At 41.6% G+C, this 20,584-nt stretch overlaps 1 protein-coding gene across 3 annotated transcripts in view; it reads right to left on the bottom strand.

Moving 5' to 3' along the window:
- The window catches only part of LOC149181721 (uncharacterized), a 175,408-nt gene extending 155,464 nt beyond the window's left edge, over positions 1-19,944 (bottom strand). The window contains exons 1-2 of one of the 3 annotated variants that reach the window (XM_089416680.1): positions 19,719-19,944; positions 19,432-19,613 (exon numbers count right to left, since the gene is read on the bottom strand). The gene's annotated coding sequence lies outside the window, so the exon portion shown is untranslated. The remainder of the gene's footprint in view (positions 1-19,431; positions 19,614-19,718) is intronic. The other 2 variants (XM_089416681.1, XM_089416679.1) reach the window with 2 other exon arrangements.
- Positions 19,945-20,584: the final 640 nt, after the last annotated feature.

Below are 20,584 nucleotides of genomic sequence, written 5' to 3'. Positions count from 1 at the left end.
GTTGTTGCTCTACTACTCGCAGCCCTTCTGGAGTGAGAAGATTTGTTCACAACTACCACCAATATGCAAGGAAAAATCGAACTTTTGAGACTTGAAGTTCCCTGAGAGAAATTTATCCATCTGTTGTGTGTGCTTTTCTCTTCCACCCGACGTTGGTTCTGCTAGTGCAAAAACCCTCTGCTTCCAACCAGAAATTTTCTCAGCGAAAATCTGAGCTACAACTACTCCCTCTGAAAGTTGGAATCACTCTCCTAGGTAAATTGAATTTTATGCACCCCTACAACTAAAAATTGAACTGTTGGCCCAACAATTCGTCCTGCCTGTCTGAGCACTGCGCTACCTCAAGAATTTTGGCTTGTTGCTCCCGCAGCGAAATTCTTTCTCTGCTTATGAGCTTCTCGGTTGGTCACTCACATTCGGATACCATGTGAAAATTCCAAAACTAGAATCCTATTGCAACAACTGGAATTTATTTTTCTAGTTGTTAATTATTTTAACAATTTATCTACTACGACAAATATCAAATAAATCACACTGCAACCTTCACAAATAAAAATTGCGGAAATAATAGCGTTGGAAACTGAGAAAATACTAGCACACAAACAATAAAAATGACACTGTTATTTTTGGAAAATTGTCCTCGGAAAAACCCAACTTGGGAAAATCGGTGCAGCAGCTAAGGGTTTTACTATTATGCAGCAATGAGAAATTACTAGTACAATAATCTGGATGTCGAATCTGGCAATCCTACAGAGAAAAATACTGGCAAAATTCTAGTGAGGAATTTTCCTCACTCCACAGGCAAATTTGGGCTTTGACTGCAACTCCAAGTGAGCCATCCAAAGTGCCTCTGCGTTGGCTTGTGTCACCCTAATGAAGTATCTGCCACGCTCAGCCTGAATTAGCTGCTCCTGTAGCCATCCTATCTGCCACTAGCTAAGAAACTGTCTCTTCGACCTTCTAGAACCCTTTCCCAGCCTTTGGAACTTAAGCGCGACTTCTCTCCAGCTAAAACGAACTACCCTCTAGAGGCTTTTGTGCAGCCACTGCGTCAGCCTCACTGTGGTATTTATGCCCCTCTGCAAATGCACTCGCTAAATCTGGAAATCTTTGTCCAACCTCATTGTCTCTGCCTCTCACTATCTCTCTTCGATCTCTAGCCCTCCAACAACTATTGTTACTCTCTGAAAACCAATCTACCAAGGAAATTGAACTTCTGATGTGTCTTCTCTGGGTGCCCATCGACTTCATTTTATAATCCACTGTTGGAGCACCAACAGCCAAACTTAAAACTTAATCAATGGCTAGGATCATCTTGGAGTCGATCCATGTGAGTTTCTAGATGATTCACACCTTGACTCAATTAATTCTGATTAATTAACCAGTTTTCCTAAGTTTAGACTTAGGAAACATTAAAAAATAGGCTAATAATCTAATTAAGCCATTTCTAGGTGGAATTTCCAAAAACAACTTTTGGGTTTTGGAGATCTCATGCATTCTAGCCTCTCCACCAAATTCTGTAGCTAAAACACATCTAATGCTACAGAAACTAACAGGCCCCTGTAAAAAGGGTTATGATCCATGAGGAAACACCATCCGATGCTCGCCTCACTAGACCTTGCCCAAATCTCTGCGCAACTCTAGAACTAAAGCTCCATATCGCCCCACCTCACTCCTAGAGGTATAGCTGCAAACATGGTGAAGTCTTCCTCCAACCTGGAGGACACCTGGTCTATCTTCGCGGATGTTGTCGCCTGATCTTACTTCTCCTTCTTGTCCTTCTTCCTTTGAGAACACTGAGTACTGTAGTGGCAAATTCGCTACACCTGAAGCACTTGATCTTAGATAGATCCTTCTTCTTCTTCTCTCCCTATGAGCCCTGTCCCTAATTGGGACCTTTAGCTATCCCCTTTGATGCAAGGGCCACATTGCCTTCCTCCTTCACACCCTTCGATCCCTTGTTGTTGTTGTCGTTGATGGAGCTCTTTACTAGAGATTGCCTCATCTCCTCCTGCTACAGGTCTAACCACATCCTGTCCCACTCTAGTAATGTATCTCGTCCCAAAATGCCTTAGACAAAGTTTTTCCATTCCTTTGAGACATTTTTTAGGGCCAAACACACAAATATTTGAAGTCTGAGTGTTGATATCTTGTAGCATCGGATGTGCTCTAAGTCTCAAAATTTGCAGGGAGGCTTAGACACATGTATTCTCCAATACCCAGAAATCGTTTTGGGAAATTCCACTCGGAGACAGTTTTATTAAAATAATTCATTATTTTTAATGGGACCCTAAGTCTAAACTTAAGAAATTAAAATAATTAAAGGGTATTAATCTAAACTGTGGGTGAAACTTCTAAAAGAAGGCGGAGATCAAGACAATATGATCCTAGCCATTGATTAGAATCTAATCTAGGCCGTTGATTAATCAACGAGAGGATTATAAGAGAAGGTTTGATGGGCACTAGGAGAACATACAAAGAGAGTTCAGAAGATCAAATTTTTGAAGCAGAGCAGTTGCCAGTGAGAAATTCGAAGTGAGCTTTTGCAGTGAGGGGCAGGGATAGTATCCGAAGGGAAATCTTTCCTGGTCGTATAATACTCAGTAGAGAAGGTAGAGGGAGATCCAGCAGTGGCAGCGCAGAGCCAGAGGGGCTGAGGCAAAGCCACACAGAGGCAGCGCAGAGCCAGAGGGGCTGAGGCAGAGCCACACAGAGGCAGCGCAGAAGCCGAGAGGAAGTCCAAAAATTTGCTTAAGGAATCGATTGCATAAGCGGCAAGCTGGGGTGTGAGACTGAGAGGCAAAAATCGAAGTTCCTGAGCAGCAAATCAATCAGCTGGAGGTGTGACGCTGGGCTGACGCAGAGATAGCGCAAAGGCAGTCAAGGGTAGTCATTCAGGGGCTAGATCAGCCAGGACTTCCAGTGATAGTGTGAGGTAATCTCACAAATCTCTCTGTCAGTGATATTCTCTGTAACTGAATTGTTGGGAAGGCATCCAAAAGTTGTCTTCAAAAATTATTATTGCATAATAATAAAACCCTCAAAGTTGTTGCACTAGTTTTCCCGCATTGGGTTTTTTCGGGGACATTTGTCCAAAAACAACTGTGTAGATGTGTGTTGTATCCCTTTCTTGTTCAGTTTCTTGTTTCAACATATTCTTTTTAAATAGTGAATGTTGCAGTTGTATTTGCTTCAATATTTACCGTAGAAGACAGTAAATAACTTGTATAGATTAACAAGTAGGAGAAGTAACATAGTTTGTTGCAGTAGGGATTCCGAGTTAAGGAATTTTCACACTGAGGTGTTTCTCCTACGGCTACAAGATGATCCCGGATATCCCGAATTCTGGTGAGAAAGGGATCTATACTTTCACCCTTCTGCATCCTAGTATTCTGCAACTTCTCTTTCAGAAACATCTTTCGCTGCTCAGAAGGATTCTGATATAACTCCACGAGATCATCCCACATCTCCTTGGTCATATTCTTGGCTGATAGGTGTGAGACTATATGGTCCTGGACTCCATCCAGGATCATCCGCTTCGCTTTGGCCATCTCCTTCTTGAAAGTTGTTAATTGTTGTTGGTATGTGTGTTCTGTCACAACATTGTCTGCATAAGTTTTCAGACCCTGCTCATCCAGGAGAAAGGACATTTTGGCCTTCCAAATGATATAGTTGGAGGCACCATCCAATCTGTCCTAATCTCTAAGCTCGACTGTGGCCATCTCTGCAAAATCTCGACTTGTAATAGAAATCTCCCTCTTTCTTCTACTCAACTGCTAGCTCTGTTATTTGTACTCCCTTTTGGAGTGAAAAAATTTGTCTATTGCTAGTAGAAATATTGGATTTATGAACTAGAAACCCTCTGAGAGAAATCCCCCTCTGTGTGTGCACTCTCTCTTGGACTCGGCGTTGATTCTACTCTAACAAACTGCTACAAAACACTTTGTGCCCAAAAAAGAAAATCTGCTCTGCGAAAATTAGAGTTGTCGCTCCCTACGTTTCACTCGTGATTGTCCAATTTGTACTCGCACGATCCATACAGCTATACAGGAAAATCCTGCGAGGCTCTCACGGTTGTTCTGAGCTAACCCAAGCGGCCCTCCGAAAAATTTATCTTGCAACTCCCTCTAAGCCACGCATTATTTTCCCTTCGCCTCTGAGCTTCCTATCCATCAATTATGCTCTGATACCATGTGAAAATTCCCTTGAAATGCAACAACTGGAATTAATTATTCTACCAAATTAATTATTTAACAATTCATTTTCTATGACAAGCAGCGAAATAAGCACATTGCAATTTCTTCACCAATAAAAAAATACCGCGGAGGCAAAGACAAGAACTGAGAAATGCTAGTGCGCACAAATAAAAATGACAATTATTTTTGGACAAATGTTCCTGAAAAAACCCAATGCAGGAAAATTAGTACAGCGGCTGAGGGTTTATTTTATTATAAAGCAATGAAATTCTAAGCACAACTGGATACCCAAAACTGGCAATCCACTATAAGAGAAATATTGGCAAAATCTCAGTTACAGGCTCCCTCTAAAAAACTAGCCGTCCAAACCCATGTGCAAGTCTTTCCGCGCTCTCATGGCTGATATTTATGTACTCGCGTGATCTGCATGACTGTATTGGAAAATTCGCGCAATCCTCGCGGTTGTACTCAGAAAACTCGCACTACCCTAATATGTGACTCCTCAGAAGAACTTTTGCACGCCTTGCAAGTGTATCATGTGATCTCACGCGGCCTTCTCTTTTGACTCTTCCGGAACTAGAAAACTTCCTCCAAAATCATTGTCTCTGCCCCTCTAACACTTGCTACTCAACCTCTCCTGCTGAATAACCTGCACTGGAGAATCGAACTGTCTGGATCACTAAGTATCTACAACTAGTGTATTCTCAATCTACTCGTCGACCTCTTCTTATAATCTCCAATTGGAACTCCAATGGCCACAATTAAAACTTAATTGATGGTTGAGATAATCTTTAAGTCGATCCGTGTGAGTTTCTAGAGAATTCTCACATTTCTCAATTAATTACTATTAATTAACCATTTTTCCTAAGTTAGAATTAGGAAAATTTTAATTATGGTCAATTAATTTAATTGAGCCATCTCTAGGTGGAATTTCCAGAAACGATTTATGAGTTTTGGAGAATTCCTGTGTTGTAGCCTCTCCACAAAGTCTCGAGACTAGAACACCACCAAATGCTACAAAAACTAACACAATCACAACAGAAAACTCATCATAAACAAAGAAGTGTTATTTGATGTTCTGCCCAGAATTTACCCTTCTAGACCTCAGCCTCCTGCCTGTAAGAACTCAGTCCCCAAATAGTCTAGAAAGAGGCACAAACTATGCCTTCTTTCACCTTCGTTGGGTTCCTCTCTACTTGCGGCCAAAACAAAGATCTTGTGTTGTATTGCCTCTTGGATGTATAAAAATAACCTCCACTTCACACCTTTATATATATGTTTCATCTGTGGTGTGACATTAGCCCTTAAGGGCACTCCTCCAATTAGTTCGACCTGTCACGTTAGCCACCATAACCACACTCTAACACAAAAATTATTATCATTACTTCTAGACCTTTGATTTGAGTGATTTTCTCTTCCGCTAGTTCCCTTAGAGGTCCTTTATCATCTCCATCGGTCAAACCATCAAAAGTCAACTTAGTTTTAACCCAACTCCTTTGGGTGCAAAACCCCCATGCTTGGGTTCTTAGCCCACAAGCCACTTTTGTGTGCTAACTCCTCCACAACCCTCTAGCCTAGTGTTTGGAGTACCTCCCAAGCTACAAATCTCAACAGGGATTGGTGTCTCCTGTAGGTTGGTGCCTACATTTGTTGAGTTGGTGCTCACCTAAAGGAATGAAATCTCCTATATGTTGGTGCCTACAAAAGTTGTAAGTTGGTACTTATTTTGTACAGTTAAGAAGTTTGCAAATATTTACAACGAAAAATTGTATAAGTGTTTCTTATGTACTGTGTTTCATGATTTATGTGCATCAACATGTTTTAAAAGATAAATAAGTTAAAAATAATGAAATATTGATTCACCTGCCCTCTCAGTATTTCCAACACAAGTTCGGTAACAAATAGACAAATGTCCAACCATGGTTTGAAAGCATCTAACAATACCCTTTAACACTTGGCCAAAATACAACAACACTTACCCAGATAGAACATTGTAGTGAACAATGACATTCATTAGTAAAAAAACCACAACACAAGATGTTTGGGTGGCACACTAGGTGGGTGCCTCAGCTTTTATTATGAAGAATGTTACAACAACAAGAGTACACAACATAATTCAGCCATTGCTTGCAACTCCCTCTACATAACTACAAATAAACTATGGAACATTTTCTTTAGCGCCACTCTATTTTCACAATCCAACACCTAAACCATCCACAAGTTGACCTCCCACAAATCTCGTTCTTCAACCTCTCGATTTAGCTCTATCATGACTTAGACACTTCCCAAACTATCCAAGGTCAATCGATAGACTACCCAAGATCTCTGCAAACACTCAATCTCCTCACCCAAAAGCAAACCCTTCAACGTTGTTTGAATGACTCTCAATGACTAAATCACTTCTCCACTTCTTGATCACTATCACTTGAATTACTTAGAGTCTCAAAGCCTCTACTTTAAATAGGAGAGATGTGTAACCTTTCACTCCAACTAGAGTTTCTTACCACCATCTCTAAGGCAAAGTGGACCCATCACCCTCATGCTACCAACTTAACCATTAGGTAGTTACAACCACCTCCAAAAAGTATGCCAAGCCACTCTAGCCTTGAATTTGACGATCATACCACCTCAATTGGTTCAACATTGCTTTGTGCATTGTATCCAGTCAAGTCTTCCTTAAAATGTGTCAAAGCACCCTCAATGATGCCTAGATCCCTAGGACATGCCATATTCTAGGGCACTCTAACTACTTGCAAAATGCTTCCTTACAAGACACATTCCCTAGACTAAGGCACTAGCCACAAAAAGCACCTAAGATGCCATCAACTATCCAATGTCCAAGTACCAAACTGACCTACTATTGGTTAGCTTATCTGGATCTATTCCTTTGGGAACACATCCACACAATCCTTACTCCAAAATAGTTTTACAAAAATCCAGTGCCAACCCCAAGTTTTCAAAACTTGTGTAGACTCTTTATAAAAAGACAACCCAATGGCACACTTTGACTTTGGGTATGCATGCCTAAAATTGTGTGAACAGTCAAGAAAAGGTGTTTATTTCCAACAAAGGAAATGGCCTTACATCCTCCCCAACTTAAAAATTTTTTTGTTCCAACAACATCTCTAAGAACACTAGCATTCTCCAAAACTAAAGTCCGCAGCTCAAAATTGTCTTCAACACAAGTATCGCATGCATCTGCAATTGAACTACTCCAATGCCACTACAAGAATCACAACTACTTCTGCTTACTATGTCAACCTTCCATGGCCCTATACATCTACACTATCATAACTTAAACAAGTCAAGAAGTTGATTTGACTTCACATCCACTCCATGAAAATGCACTGCCATTTCTCATCAACTCAAGTGCTTTTGCATCAAAATTTTCAACTTTCAATGCACCCTACATGGATCCTTCTTCAACCTTCTTCCACCTCCAAGTTGCCACTACAATCCAAAGACACTAATTTGTCATGAAGATCTACATACATAACTCTACCGCACTTGCAACCATCTATTCTTGGTCGTTCTACCTTCAAAGAGTAGAAGGCCTATTTCTAAACAATATCCTCCAACTCTTCATTGATCTTATCACCACATCACTAGTGCCCCAAGCTCCACAACTTGCTCCTAGATAGTGAACCACCTTGCCACATTAAGTTAATGAAAATAGGGTTGCAAGTGAATTCCATTGCTGCCACCCCCAAACATCGCAAACTAAAAGTCACTAATGCATTGTCCAAAATCTTCTACATCACATGAATCCTCTAAAAGACCACCATATCTCTTACTCAAATGCATCAATAGAGGCATGCTCAAACTAATCTAATAGTCTCCTTTAACAAACAACCTTTTGGTCTCTGCATCATCTCAACAGCATCCCTATTGAAGCACACCCAAGAAGTGTCATCACCAAACCTCCCAAATGGGTTCATCTTACCTATGCCTTTCTTCTTGTTCTTTCCATATCGCTTCTCTTATGAAGTGCCTTCAACCACTTTTGGACTTTTTTCTACTTAAGCCTTGAAGTCAAGCAACTTATTTGTTGCGGTGATGGCCATGGCAAGGTTCTTCACATTCTAGTGCTGCAACTCATTCTACACTCAAGGTCGCAACCCTTTCATAAAGTGATATAAACAATTTTCCTCATTCATATCCTTGATTGCCAACAGAAGGCCTAAAAACACCTTGATGTACTCCTAAACTCTACGTGTATGCTTAAGATCCATCAAACAATTTTGTGCAATCCAAGTCTAATTCCCTAGCCTAAACTAGGCCTTCAAGGCTTGTTTCATCTCTACCTAGTTTTCAATCTTCAAAATGCCTCACCTTGCTAACAATTCCTCTACATAGTTCCTCCACCAAAGCTTCATGGTACCCTTCAAAATCATTGCATTAGCATTAACCTTCATCTCATATGAACTCTTGTTCATTTATTTAGGTATTACTCAACATCCCAACAAAAGTTACCAAGTAACTTAGTGATGATTTCTGGTAGCATCGAATGTGCTCTTAGCCTCAAAATTTGTAGGGAGGCTTGGACACATGCATTCCACAATACCCGGAATCATTTTGGGAAATTCCACCTGAAGGCAGTTTTATTAAAATAATTAATTATTTTTAATGTGTGCCTAAGTCTAAACTTAGGAAATTAAAATAATTAAAGGGTATTAATCTAAGTGTGGGTGAAACTTCTAGAAGAAGATGAGGATCAAGCCAAAATGATCTAAGCCATTGATTAGGATCTAATCTGGGCCGTTGGTTCTCAACAAAAGGATTATAAGAGGAGGCTTGAGGGGCATTTGGAAAACACATCGAGTGGAGATCAGAAGATCGAATTTCTGAAGCAGAGCAGCTGCCGGAGAGAAATTCAAAGTGATCTTTTGCAGTGAGGGGAAGGGATAGTTCTGGTTGGAGATTTCTCCTGATCCGGGAATACTCAGCAAAGAAGGCAGAGAGAGATCCAGCAAAGGCAGTGCAGAGCCAGAGAGGTTGACGCAGGGCCATGCAGAGGCAGTGCAGAAGCCCAAAGGGAATCCGTAAATTTGTTGGAGAATCGATTTCCAGAGCCAGAAACCGGGGTTTGAGACCAGGAGGGCAAAAGTCGAAGTCTCAAAGGCAAATCGTTCAACGGGAGGAGTGACGCAGACCCTAGTAGCTATGAGGCAGGGCCTACGTAGTGATTGTGTAGAGATCACGTAGAGGCAGCCAGGGGTTGGCCATTCAGTGGTTGGATCAACCAAGATCTCCAGTGATAGTGTGAGGTAATCTCACTCATCTCTTTGTCAGTAATATTCTCTATACTGGATAGCCAGCCGGGCATCCAGAGATTGTATTCAGAATTACTGCTGCATAAAAATAAAACCCTCAGTTGTTGCATCGGGTTTCCCGCATTGGGATTTTTAGGGTACATTTGTCCAAAAATAACTGCGTAGATGTGTGTGATGTTTATTTCTCTCCTATGTTGTATTTAGTTTCCGCAGCTTTATTTGGTGTAGGTTGCGATGTATGTATTTCAGTATTTGCTGTAGAAAACTGCAAGTAACTTGTTAAATTAATTTAACAAGTAGGTGAAATATAATCAGTTTGTTGCAGTAGGAATTGGGTAACCAATTTTTCACATGGTATCAGAGCACAGTTCGTGAGCAGAACAGCTCAGAAGCAGAAAGGAAGAGGAGTTTGAAATTACTGCAGACGCAGCAATTTGAAACCCCAGATGCAGCACAGTTCGTGGGCCAAGGAGGTCGAAGTTTTGAGGAGAAATCGATTTCTCTGGGTGAGTCGACAAAGAAATTCGATCTCCAAATCGAAGCTTACCAGAAGCAGAAGGGAGCATCATATTTTTCCTTGTAGAGCAGATCTTCAGCTCGAACGGAGATATTTTGCAGCAGTTGCTGGCAGAATAGCTTCAGTGAGAGAGAGAGAGATACTTAAGGGAATTTCTTCCTCAGAGAATTCCTAGCCATGGAAATTGAATTCTCATTTGTTGAGCAGCAGCAAGGGGCAACATATCTACCGACTCCAGCAGGGAGTGCATAGGCTAGCCTAGTACCAGCGCAAGGAGAGAGGAGGTCATTCAACTTTTTCGATTGGCAGAGATGGCAACCAGTGGGTTAAGAGATCAAGATCGGTTGGATGGTGCTTCCAACTATGTGATATGGAAGGCGAGGATGTCATGCCTTCTAGATGAACATTTTCTCAAGATCTATGTTGACAGTGTGGTAGCTGAGTTCGCGGATCCAGATCCGCTAAAGAAGTACAAGGGAGAGATGGCAAAGGCCAAGCAGATGATCCTCGTCAGAGTGAAGGATCATGAAGTATGTCACATCTCGGGCAAAGGGACTGCCAAGGAGATGTGGGATGCCTTGTCCACACTATATCAGGGATCTTCTGAGTAGCGGAAGATGTACTTGGAGCAGAAGATGAGATCCATGTAGATGTAGAAGGGGGAATGCATTGATCGTTCTTTGCAAAGATTCAAGAGACCCATGATGAGTTTGTTATTTTTTGGTAGCATCGGAAGTGCTCTAGCCTTGAAAATTGGTGGAGAGGCTAAGGCACATGAGTTCTAAAGAACCCAAAAACCTTTTGGTGAAATTCCACCTTGATTGTATTTTATTAAAATAATTAATATTTTTAATGGAGTTCCTAAGTCTAAACTTAGGGAAATTAAAATATTAATGGGTATTAATCAAAATATGGATGAGAATGATCTAGAAGGTAGATCAATTCATGTTTTAATCTTAGCCATTGATTAGAGACTTAAGCTCGATCATTGAAGACTCAACAAGAAAAGTATAAAATGGAGGCTTGGGGTTAATTTGGAAAAACACAAAGAGATGGAGGAAATCAATTTTCTGAGGTGAGAAGTTATCAGGAGGAAAATCGATTGGGGATATCTTGCAACAGAGAGGTAGTGAGAATCCGGGAGAAGGACTTTCCGAAGAATATTGACAGAGAGACGAAGAGAGCTTGTAGAGAGGCAACGCAGAAGCCAGGAGAGCTGACATAGAAAAATTGTCTCTCACGCAAAATCCAGAACCATCGGAACAGCCGAACTGTCGGGAACTGCCAGAACTGTCAGAACAGCTAGGAGAGCCGACGCAGAGGCAACGCAGTAGCCGGGAGAGATGACACAAAAAAGTTGCCTGTCACGCAGAACCCAGAACTGTCGGAACTGCTAGGAACCGCCGGAACAGTTGGGAGAGCTGACGCAGAGGGCAGAGAAGGTCACATAGGGCTGACGCAGAGCCAGCCCAGAAATAGTCGGGGTCACCCAGTCTTGTGCCAGATCAACTGAATTTTACCAGGTGAAGTGAGGTCAAACTCACTCAGATTTTCCGCCAGTATTTTCTCTGTAAAGGATTGCTAGATGAGCGTCCTAGATTTGTATTCAAATATTTCTCCTACATAATAATTAACCCTCAGAACTGTTGCACCAATTTTCCCGCATTAAGTTTTTTTCGGGGAGTATTGTGTCCAAAAATAAGTGTGTCCTATGTATCTTGTTCTTTACTCTGTGTTCTGTTTCATGAGATCAAATATTTAATTAGTGTAGGTTGCAGAAGTAATTTGCTTCAATATTCAGAAGAATAACTTGATGAATGTAATTTAAAAATCAAGTAGGTGAAGTAGATTCAGATTTGTTGCAGTAGGGGTTCCTTCATAGTGTAGGAATTTTCACATGGTATCAGAGCATTGATTTTGAAACAGGAAGAGCAGATCCAGTGCTGAGCAATGAGGCCGAAAGCTGCACTTGGCAGCAATTCGAATCCCCTTGAAGGGATTGCACAGTCCTTGTCGGGAAGCAAATCCGAGGAAATCTCTCTCTGAGTGAGACGACAGAGAGGTACGACCTCCATCTCGTGAGTTTGCAGAGGCAGAGAGAGTGACGCAGAGCCTCAGCGCAGTGCTTGAAGGGCACAATTTCTGTCAGGGCAGAAATCCACTGGAAAAGAACGAAGACACGTAGAAGGGGAATTTTCTCCTCAGAGAACTTTTCGCCAAAAAGTTCGAATTTCTCACTTGCTAAGCAGCTGAGCAGTGCTAAGAAGTGACTAGAGGAGTCAGTTCGACAGTTGGGTGAGATGGCATCGCATGGGCTCAAAGATCAGGACAGGTTGGAAGGTGCTTCCAACTATGTCATATGGAAGACCAGAATCTTAGTTGTTCTGGAGGAATATGATCTCGAGGCCTACGTCAATAGTGTTGTAGTTGTTCCTGCTGACAACGATCAAAAGAAGAAGTACAAAGCCGAGCAGGGGAAGGCAAAGAGGCTCATTCTCGATGGAGTTCAAGATCATGTGGTCTCACACTTGCAGGGCAAGGATACAGCCCGAGAGATGTGGGAAGCCTTGTCTTCTCTATATGAAGGCTCTTCCGAACAGTGGAAGATGTATTTGGAGCAGAAGTTGCAGCGGACTTTGATGCAGAAAGGAGAAGGGGTGAACCTCTATCTTCAGCGTCTTCAAGACACTAGAGACCAGCTTGCTGCAGTGGGGTCCACTCCTCAGCCAACTGCGATGGTGAGGATAGCCTTGAATGGAGTCTCAGATGAATGGCAAGTTTTCATCCAAAGCATATTGGGCAGAGAAAAACTACCTTCATGGGAGGAGATGTGGGCATCTCTTCAACAGGAGGAGTTAAGGAGGGACCTAGTGAAGGTCAACCTCAGTGGCAGCAATGGGAGTGGCACAAAGACGAAGGAGGAGGATGAGAACGCAGCTCTAGCATCGTAGGGACAACAGAAGTCGAAGCGAAAGGAGGACATTTTGAAGGTGAAATGTTCCAGTTGTGGTAAGATGGGCCACTATGCATCCCAGTGTCCTTTAAAGAAAAAGGACAAGGATGAGAAACATGATCTTAAGGCTGCTTCAACAAAGATTGACGAGGATGAGTTTGCCATGAGTGCACACGCATCTCTAGGCAGGAGATGCAGCGATATTGAGTTGTAGTGAGGAGGACTACATGTGGCCAGGATCCTTGAGGAGTCCACCTCTTGGATCAATTCCTTGCTACAAGAGCCCAAGATTCAGCAATAGCGAGATGGACTTAGTGTTAGATGATGTAGTGGAGTGTTTGGAGGACAAATGCAGTGGCTTGGGACCAAACACTGATCAGCGCAGAGCAAGGTTGGCAGCAGTGCAGTTGGCACAGTGCAGGAGTCAGCAGCAACGCAGAAGATTTAGAGGGTCAGAATCAGCAGCAGCGCAGAAGATTCAGAGGGTCAAAATCAGCAGCAGTCAGATTCCAACATTCATTGTATTATGCTGAACACAGTTAAGTTCAACAAATTTTGGATGTTTTTAGTTGCTTCTCTCAGCAACTGAGTTGCAGTACGAATGCATTGTTAGCAGTGGCAGTGCTAGCAGCATAGCAGATGCAACGTTTGAGAGGGAGTTGTAGTACAGATGCAGCAGTGGCAGTGGCAGTGTCATGGGCAGCAGTACAGTAGCAGCAGCAACACAGTGTTGGTGGCAGCAACAGTGCAGAAAGGAGGTGCTTCAGAAACAAAGCAGCATGCAAGTGGACATTGTTGCTAGAGCACTTTCCTCGCTAAGAGGGAGTGTTAGTTTTTCGTAGCATCGGAAGTGCTCTAGCCTTGAAAATTGTTTGAGAGGCTAAGGCACATGAGTTCTAAAGAACCCCGAAACCATTTGGTGAAATTCCACCCGGATTGTATTTTATTAAAATAATTAATATTTTTAATGGAGTTTGTAAGTCTAAACTTAGGGAATTTAAAATATTAATGGGAATTAATCAAAAAATGGGTGAGAATGATCTAGAAGGCGGATCAAGTCATGTTTTAATCTTAGCCATTGATTAGAGACTTAATCTCGGTCGTTGAAGACTCAACAGGAAAAGTATAAAGTGGAGGTTTGGGGTTCATTTGAAAAAACACACAGAGAGATCGAGGAAATCATTTTCTGAGATGAGAAGTTCTCAAGAGGAAAATCGATTGGGGAGATCTTGCAGCAAAGAGGCGGTGAGAATCCGAGAGAAGGACTTTCCGGAGAATACTGACAGAGAGGCGGAGAGAGCTTGCAGAGAGGAAACAAGAAGTCAAAAGAGCTGATGCAGAAAAGTTCCCTGTCACGCAGAATCCAGACTGTCGAAACAGCCGAAACTGTCGAGAACTACTGGAACTGCCAAGAACTGCCAGGTGAAGTGAGGTAAAACTCACTCAGATTTTCCGCCAGTATTTTCTCTGTAAAGGATTGCTAGACGGGCATCCTAGATTTGTATTCAGATATTTCTCCTTCATGATAATAAACCCTCAGAACTGCTGCACCAGTTTTCCCACATTGGGTTTTTATGGGGACTATTGTGTTCAAAAATAAGTGTATCCTATGTATCTTGTTCTTTGCTCTGTTTTTTGTTTCATGAGATCAAATATTTAATTAGTGTAGGCTACAGAAGTAATTTTCTTCAGTATTCAAAAGAATAACTTGATGAATGTAATTTAAAAATCAAGCAGGTGAAGTAGATTCAGATTTGTTGTAGTAGGGGTTCCTTCAGAGTGTAGGAATTTTTACAGAGTTGGCAGTGGTGGGGTCAACAACTCAGCCTACCGAGATGGTGAGGTTGGCCCTGAACTCAGTTTCAGAAGAGTGGCAAGTATTTGTCCAGAGCATCCTAGGCAAGGAGAAATTGCCAGATTGGGAAGGGATGTGGGCCGCTCTTCAGCAAGAAGAGATGAGGAGAGACTTAGTCAAGTGCAAACTTGACAATAGCAGCAGCAGCAATGGGATGAAGCCGAAGGAGGAGGATGAAAATGCAACCCTCGCATCTAAGGGATAACAGGGGCAGCGAAAGAAGAAGAAAGATATTTCAAAGATCAAGTGCTTCCGATGTGGCGAACTTGGTCATTACGCTACATAATGTCCTCTCAAGAAGAAGGACAAGGACGAGAAGCATGATCCGAAGGCTGCATCTGCACAGATCGAGGAGGAGGAGTTTGCCATGATCGCCCAGAGGTGGGGTGATATAGAACTATAGTTCGAAAGAACTGCAGATGGGCAGGATCCTTGAGGAGTCCACCTCTTGGATCAATACCTTGCTACAGGAGCCCAGATCAAAAGTAGCAGGATGGACCAGTGTCAGTTGATGCAGAGGAGTGTTGGAGTGACAGTTGCAGTGGCTAGGAGCGCTAGAGACTGAGCAGCGCAGAGCTAGAGTTGGCAGCAGTGCAGTTGGCACAGAGCAGAGGTCAGCAGCAGCGCAGAGGCTTCAAAGGGTCAACGCAGAGACTAGCAGCAGTCAGAACTCCAGCAACAAGATGCATCATACTAAACACATGTTCAGTAATTTTGGATGCTTTTCCGTTGTTGATGCAGTAGCAACAACAGTTGGAGAAGGGTGCAATGCAGATGCAATGTTGGTAGTGGCAGGGCCAGCAGCAACACAAATGCAGAATTTGAGAGGGAGTTGCAGTACGGATACAGTGTTGGCAGTGGCAGTGGCAGTGTTAACAGCAGTACAAATGCAGCATTTGCGCAGTAGTTGGTGGGCAGGGATTTCAGACATCAGCAGCGTAGAGGGAGATGTTACAAAGCAGGGTAATGCTTCAATAGGTTGCATTACTATAGCACATTCCTCGCTAAGAGGGTGTGTTCATTTCCAATAGCATCGGATGTGCTCTTAACCTCAAAATTTGTAGGGAGGCTTGGAAACATGCATTCCACAATACCCAAAATCATTTAGGGAAATTCCACCCGAAGACAGTTTTATCAAAATAATTAATTATTTTTAAAGGGTGCCTAAGTCTAAACTTAGGAAATTAAAATAATTAAAGGGTGTTAATCTAACTATGGACGAAACTTCTAGAAGAAGATGAGGATCAAGCCAAAATGATCTGAGCCATTAATTAGGATCTAATCTAGGTCGTTGGTTGTCAACAAAAGGATTATAAGAGGAGGCTTGAGGGGCATTTGGAAAACACATCAAGTGGAGATCAAAAGATCGAATTTCTGAAGCAAAGCAGCTGCCAGAGAGAAATTCAAAGTGATCTTTTGCAGTGAGGGAAAGGGATAGTTCTGGTTGGAGATTTCTCCTGATCCGGGAATACTCAGCAAAGAAGGCAGAGAGAGATCCAGCAGAGGCAGTGCAGAGCCAGAGAGGTTGACGCAGGGTCATGCAGAGGCAGCGCAGAAGCCCAAAGGTAATCCGTAAATTTGTTGGAGAATCGATTTCCAGAGCCAGAAACCGGAGTTTGAGACCAGGAGGGCAGAAGTCGAAGTCTCAAAGGCAAATCGTTCAGCGGGAGGAGTGATGCAGACCCTAGTAGCTGTGAGGCAGGGCCTACGTAGTGATTGCGTAAAGATCACGTAGAGGCAGCCAGGGATTGGCCATTTAGTGGTTGGATCAGCAAGGATCTCCAGTGATAGTGTGAGGTAATCTCACTCATCTCTCTATTAGTAATATTCTTTGTACTAGATAGCCAGTCGGGCATCCAGAGATTGTATTCAGAATTACTACTGCATAATAATAAAACCCTTAGTTGTTGCACCGGTTTTCTCGCATTGGGTTTTTCAGGGGACATTTGTCCAAAAATAACTGTGTAGATGTGTGCGATGTTTATTTCTCTCCTGTGTTGTATTTAGTTTCCGCAGTTTTATTTGGTGTAGGTTGCAGTGTATGTATTTCAGTATTTGTCGTAGAAAACTCAAGTAACTTGTTCAGTTCATTTAACAAGTAGCTGAAATATAATCAGTTTGTTGCAATAGGAATCAGGTAATCGATTTTTCACACTTATCATCATGAGGGTCATCATACAGTTCCAATTCCTTTATCTTGATTCTCATAGGACCTATTGAACCACTTCCATTGTAAACAACTTGTTTCAATATTGATCATGTCTTCTTGGTTGTGCACCTTCACAGCCACAAACATTACTATGCCTTCTACCACCTTCAATCATTATCAATGTTGTTGGACAATAGTACAATGTTCCAACACTACATTGTTGCCTCATGGCACTCTGCCATAGTGCCATCACAAACTTGGCCAATTGAGGTCAACCTCTATTCCAAATATTCAATCTTCTCCAACTAACCTTGAAAAACCCCAATAGCTTGTTGTACTATCCCTTTGAACATGAGGAGCCTCATCTTTGTCTTTGCAACCCTAGTGCATTGACCACCATAATTGTCCTCATGATGTCAACCCATTTCACCATCAGAGAATGCCATTGAAATTTTCCTGTACTTAGTCACTTTGACAAGAAACAACTGCTCCAAGTCTTCAAACGTAACCTTGAAACAACAACAAAGAAGACTTACGATAGTCAAGCCTTCATGGAATGATTTGTTCCATCCTTTGTCTTCATCACTAGAACCTACTATCATCAATGCGAAGAATGTCATAAAAGCCATGGTGAAGAGTGAATCTAAAACCAACTTTCCTACAAAAAGATTGAGTTGCTATGATACCAACTATCATGCACCTTGGACTTTCCAGTTAAGTATGCCAAGTCATGTAGCACTACCTTACTTTGGCCATAGAGGCTTGACTAACATATGCCTACTTGCAACTAAACTACACCTCTTAGAGTTTTTCCATAACTACAGTCTAAGCTACAATTATTAGCACTTCAACCAAATTCACTAACAAATAGACTCATATCCAATCATGGTCTTAAAGCATCCCAACAATATTCTTTAACACTTAGCCAAATAGAACATTGCAAGGATGCCTTGACTTTTATTACGAAGAATGTTACAACAACAAAAATACACAAGGGAGTTAAGCCACTACTTGTGATTCATTTTATGAAAGTACAAATAGGCTAAGGTTCACCTTCCTTACTATGACTCTACTTGCGCAGTGCAACCCCTGAAGCACTCATAGGTCTACCTCTTACAGATCCCATTCTTCAACAACGCTTTTAGTTTAGCTCTGCCAAGCCTTAGACACTTACCAACCCATCCAAGGTCCTTCCACAAACTGCCCAAGAACTTTGCCAATACTCAATCTCACCATCCAAGCATAGGCCGTTGAACATTCCCTGAATGACTCTCAATAACTGAATGACTTCTTCACTTCTCGATCACTATCACTTGAATTCCTTAGAGTCCCACAGCCTACACTTTATAGAGAAGAGGTGTGCAACCATTTTTCCCCGACCTGGGGTGTCTTACCACCATCTCCAAGGCAAAGTGGACCTATGGGCCTCGTATCGCCCACTTAACCATTACACAGTTGCAACTACCTCCAGAAAGCATGCCAAGGCAATCTAGCCTTGCACTCGACAGTCATGACACTTCAACTAATCCAAAATTGCTCCATGCATTGCCTCTAATTGAGTCTTCCTTAACATGTATTATGCACCCTAAATGATGCCCACCTCCAAAAGATATGCTATATTCCAAGGCGCTCTATCTACTTGCATAACGGTGTCTTGCATGGCACATTAGCTAGACCAAGGCGTTCGCCACACCAAGCACCCAAGATTTCGTCAACTATCTAACACCCAAGTGCCTAACCGACATGCCATCGATTAGCTTATGCAGACCCATTTCTCCTTTGGTATCGAATCCACACATGCCTTACTGCAAGGCAGTTTCTCCAAACGCCATTGCCAACCCCAAGTTTCCAAAACTTGCGTGCCTCCTTATGAAAAGTCCGCGCAACGGCACACTTCCAATTTTCTGGCACACGCCCTATTGCCAGCTCAGGACAGATGCCTTACACCGCTTCTCAGAGATTTGCAATTTTGGCACATCTATTAAGAATTCCTCTGCGTTTCTCATATCTGAAATTAGTTTGTAAAAACCAATGCCAAAGCTAAGGTTACTAAACTATTAAACTACATCTGAAATTTTAGGATTCAAATTCTATGCCAAAGCTAAGGTCACTAAACTATTAAACTACATTTACAGATTTTAGGAACTAGATTTTTTCAGCTGATTATATTGTTTGTATGGTTTTTGGATTCCACTGAATAGTGACTTTTTGCCATTTATTTCACTGAACGAAGATACTATAGATTTAAACTCGTGATACACACAATGTGGACCGTGGACTGAATGTCTGTTGGAAGAGCGTAGGAAAAAACAAATGATGAAAGTCAGAACCAATACAAACTATCCATTACATTTAAATTTGTAGTGCACACAATGTGGACCGCGGACTGAAAGTATGTTGCAAAAGCTTATGAAAAAAGCAAACGGTGTGTAAAATTTTGAATGATAAAATTGCAAAACAGAGCCTGTGAATCATAAGGGAATCGAACCTGAACCAAACAAGAAGCAAGAAGCAGCATTGGTCGAACCGTGAAGTGTCACGTACCAGAAGAGCTCAACAGCGGATCTGCGTGAGTTGTCAAATTGACAAGATGGTGACCATCCAACGCGCAAGAGAAATGCACTAAAATTGTTATGCACACAATGGAAAAAACAAACAGTGGCTACAATCCTGTATGATAAAATTGCAAAACAGAGCCTGAGAATAGTAAGGGAATCGACATGAAAAAAACTAGAAGCAAGAAGCAGCATTGGGCCAACCAGAAGCATTACTTACCAGAAGAGTTCAACAGCTGATCTACGTGAGTTGTCAAATTGCAAGAGTGTGAGTCCAACACAAAGGACAAACACTCTTTGTTTCCACCCATATCTTGCAGCCTCCTGCATCTCGTGCTTTCCAAATTTCGCCAAACATTCATTTATGGGTCTATGATATTTTGCTTTCATTTATGGGTTTATGATATGATTTTGCTTTAACGTTCGTGTCATTTTGTTCAATCTCGAATTTGCTATCATTTTGACTCTGTTATCCGCATTTCAATTAATAATTCTGTTTCTTCACATAACCAAATATTAGCATCATGCCATATGTAGTTAAGTAAATGATTAGTTTATTCTTTTTTTATTTCGTTATGGTCATTTAGCTAATGAGACACGAGGAGTGAGTGATGCTTAATATTTGTTAACATCCATATTACCGAATCCCATATTACATTCGTGTTATTATTTTTAATGGAACTAGTTAACAAGGTCGTATAGCTAGCTTTCCCTGCTACATAGTTTAATTTAATTACTAATTGATTTTGTATTGCTATGATGTAATTAGTTTTGGTTAAATATAATTAGAACACTAGGACCCTCCCATATTGATCAACATGAGCAACAAGGAATCGTTCTAACACTTTGCATAGAAATCGAAACCTCCATGTTAAATGCATATCTAAGAATCATACTAACACGTTGCATAGAAATCGAAGCCTCCATGTTAAATGCATATCCAAATACTTACATTTGGTAACCAAAAATTGCCTTCCTAATGCGAAGAACTATGTATTTATCAACCATATGAATACAAAATATACTTAATTAAGTTAGCATATTTTTGATAATTTAATTTTTCCTTAATTTTTGTATTCCTTAATA

This window comes from Pinus tabuliformis, chromosome 3_2 (genome assembly GCF_031772625.1).
Source record: "Pinus tabuliformis cultivar Carrire ecotype Pingquan chromosome 3_2, CPIR1, whole genome shotgun sequence".
Classification (NCBI taxonomy): domain Eukaryota; kingdom Viridiplantae; phylum Streptophyta; class Pinopsida; order Pinales; family Pinaceae; genus Pinus; species Pinus tabuliformis.
This window is presented reverse-complemented; position numbering and strand designations above follow the sequence as displayed.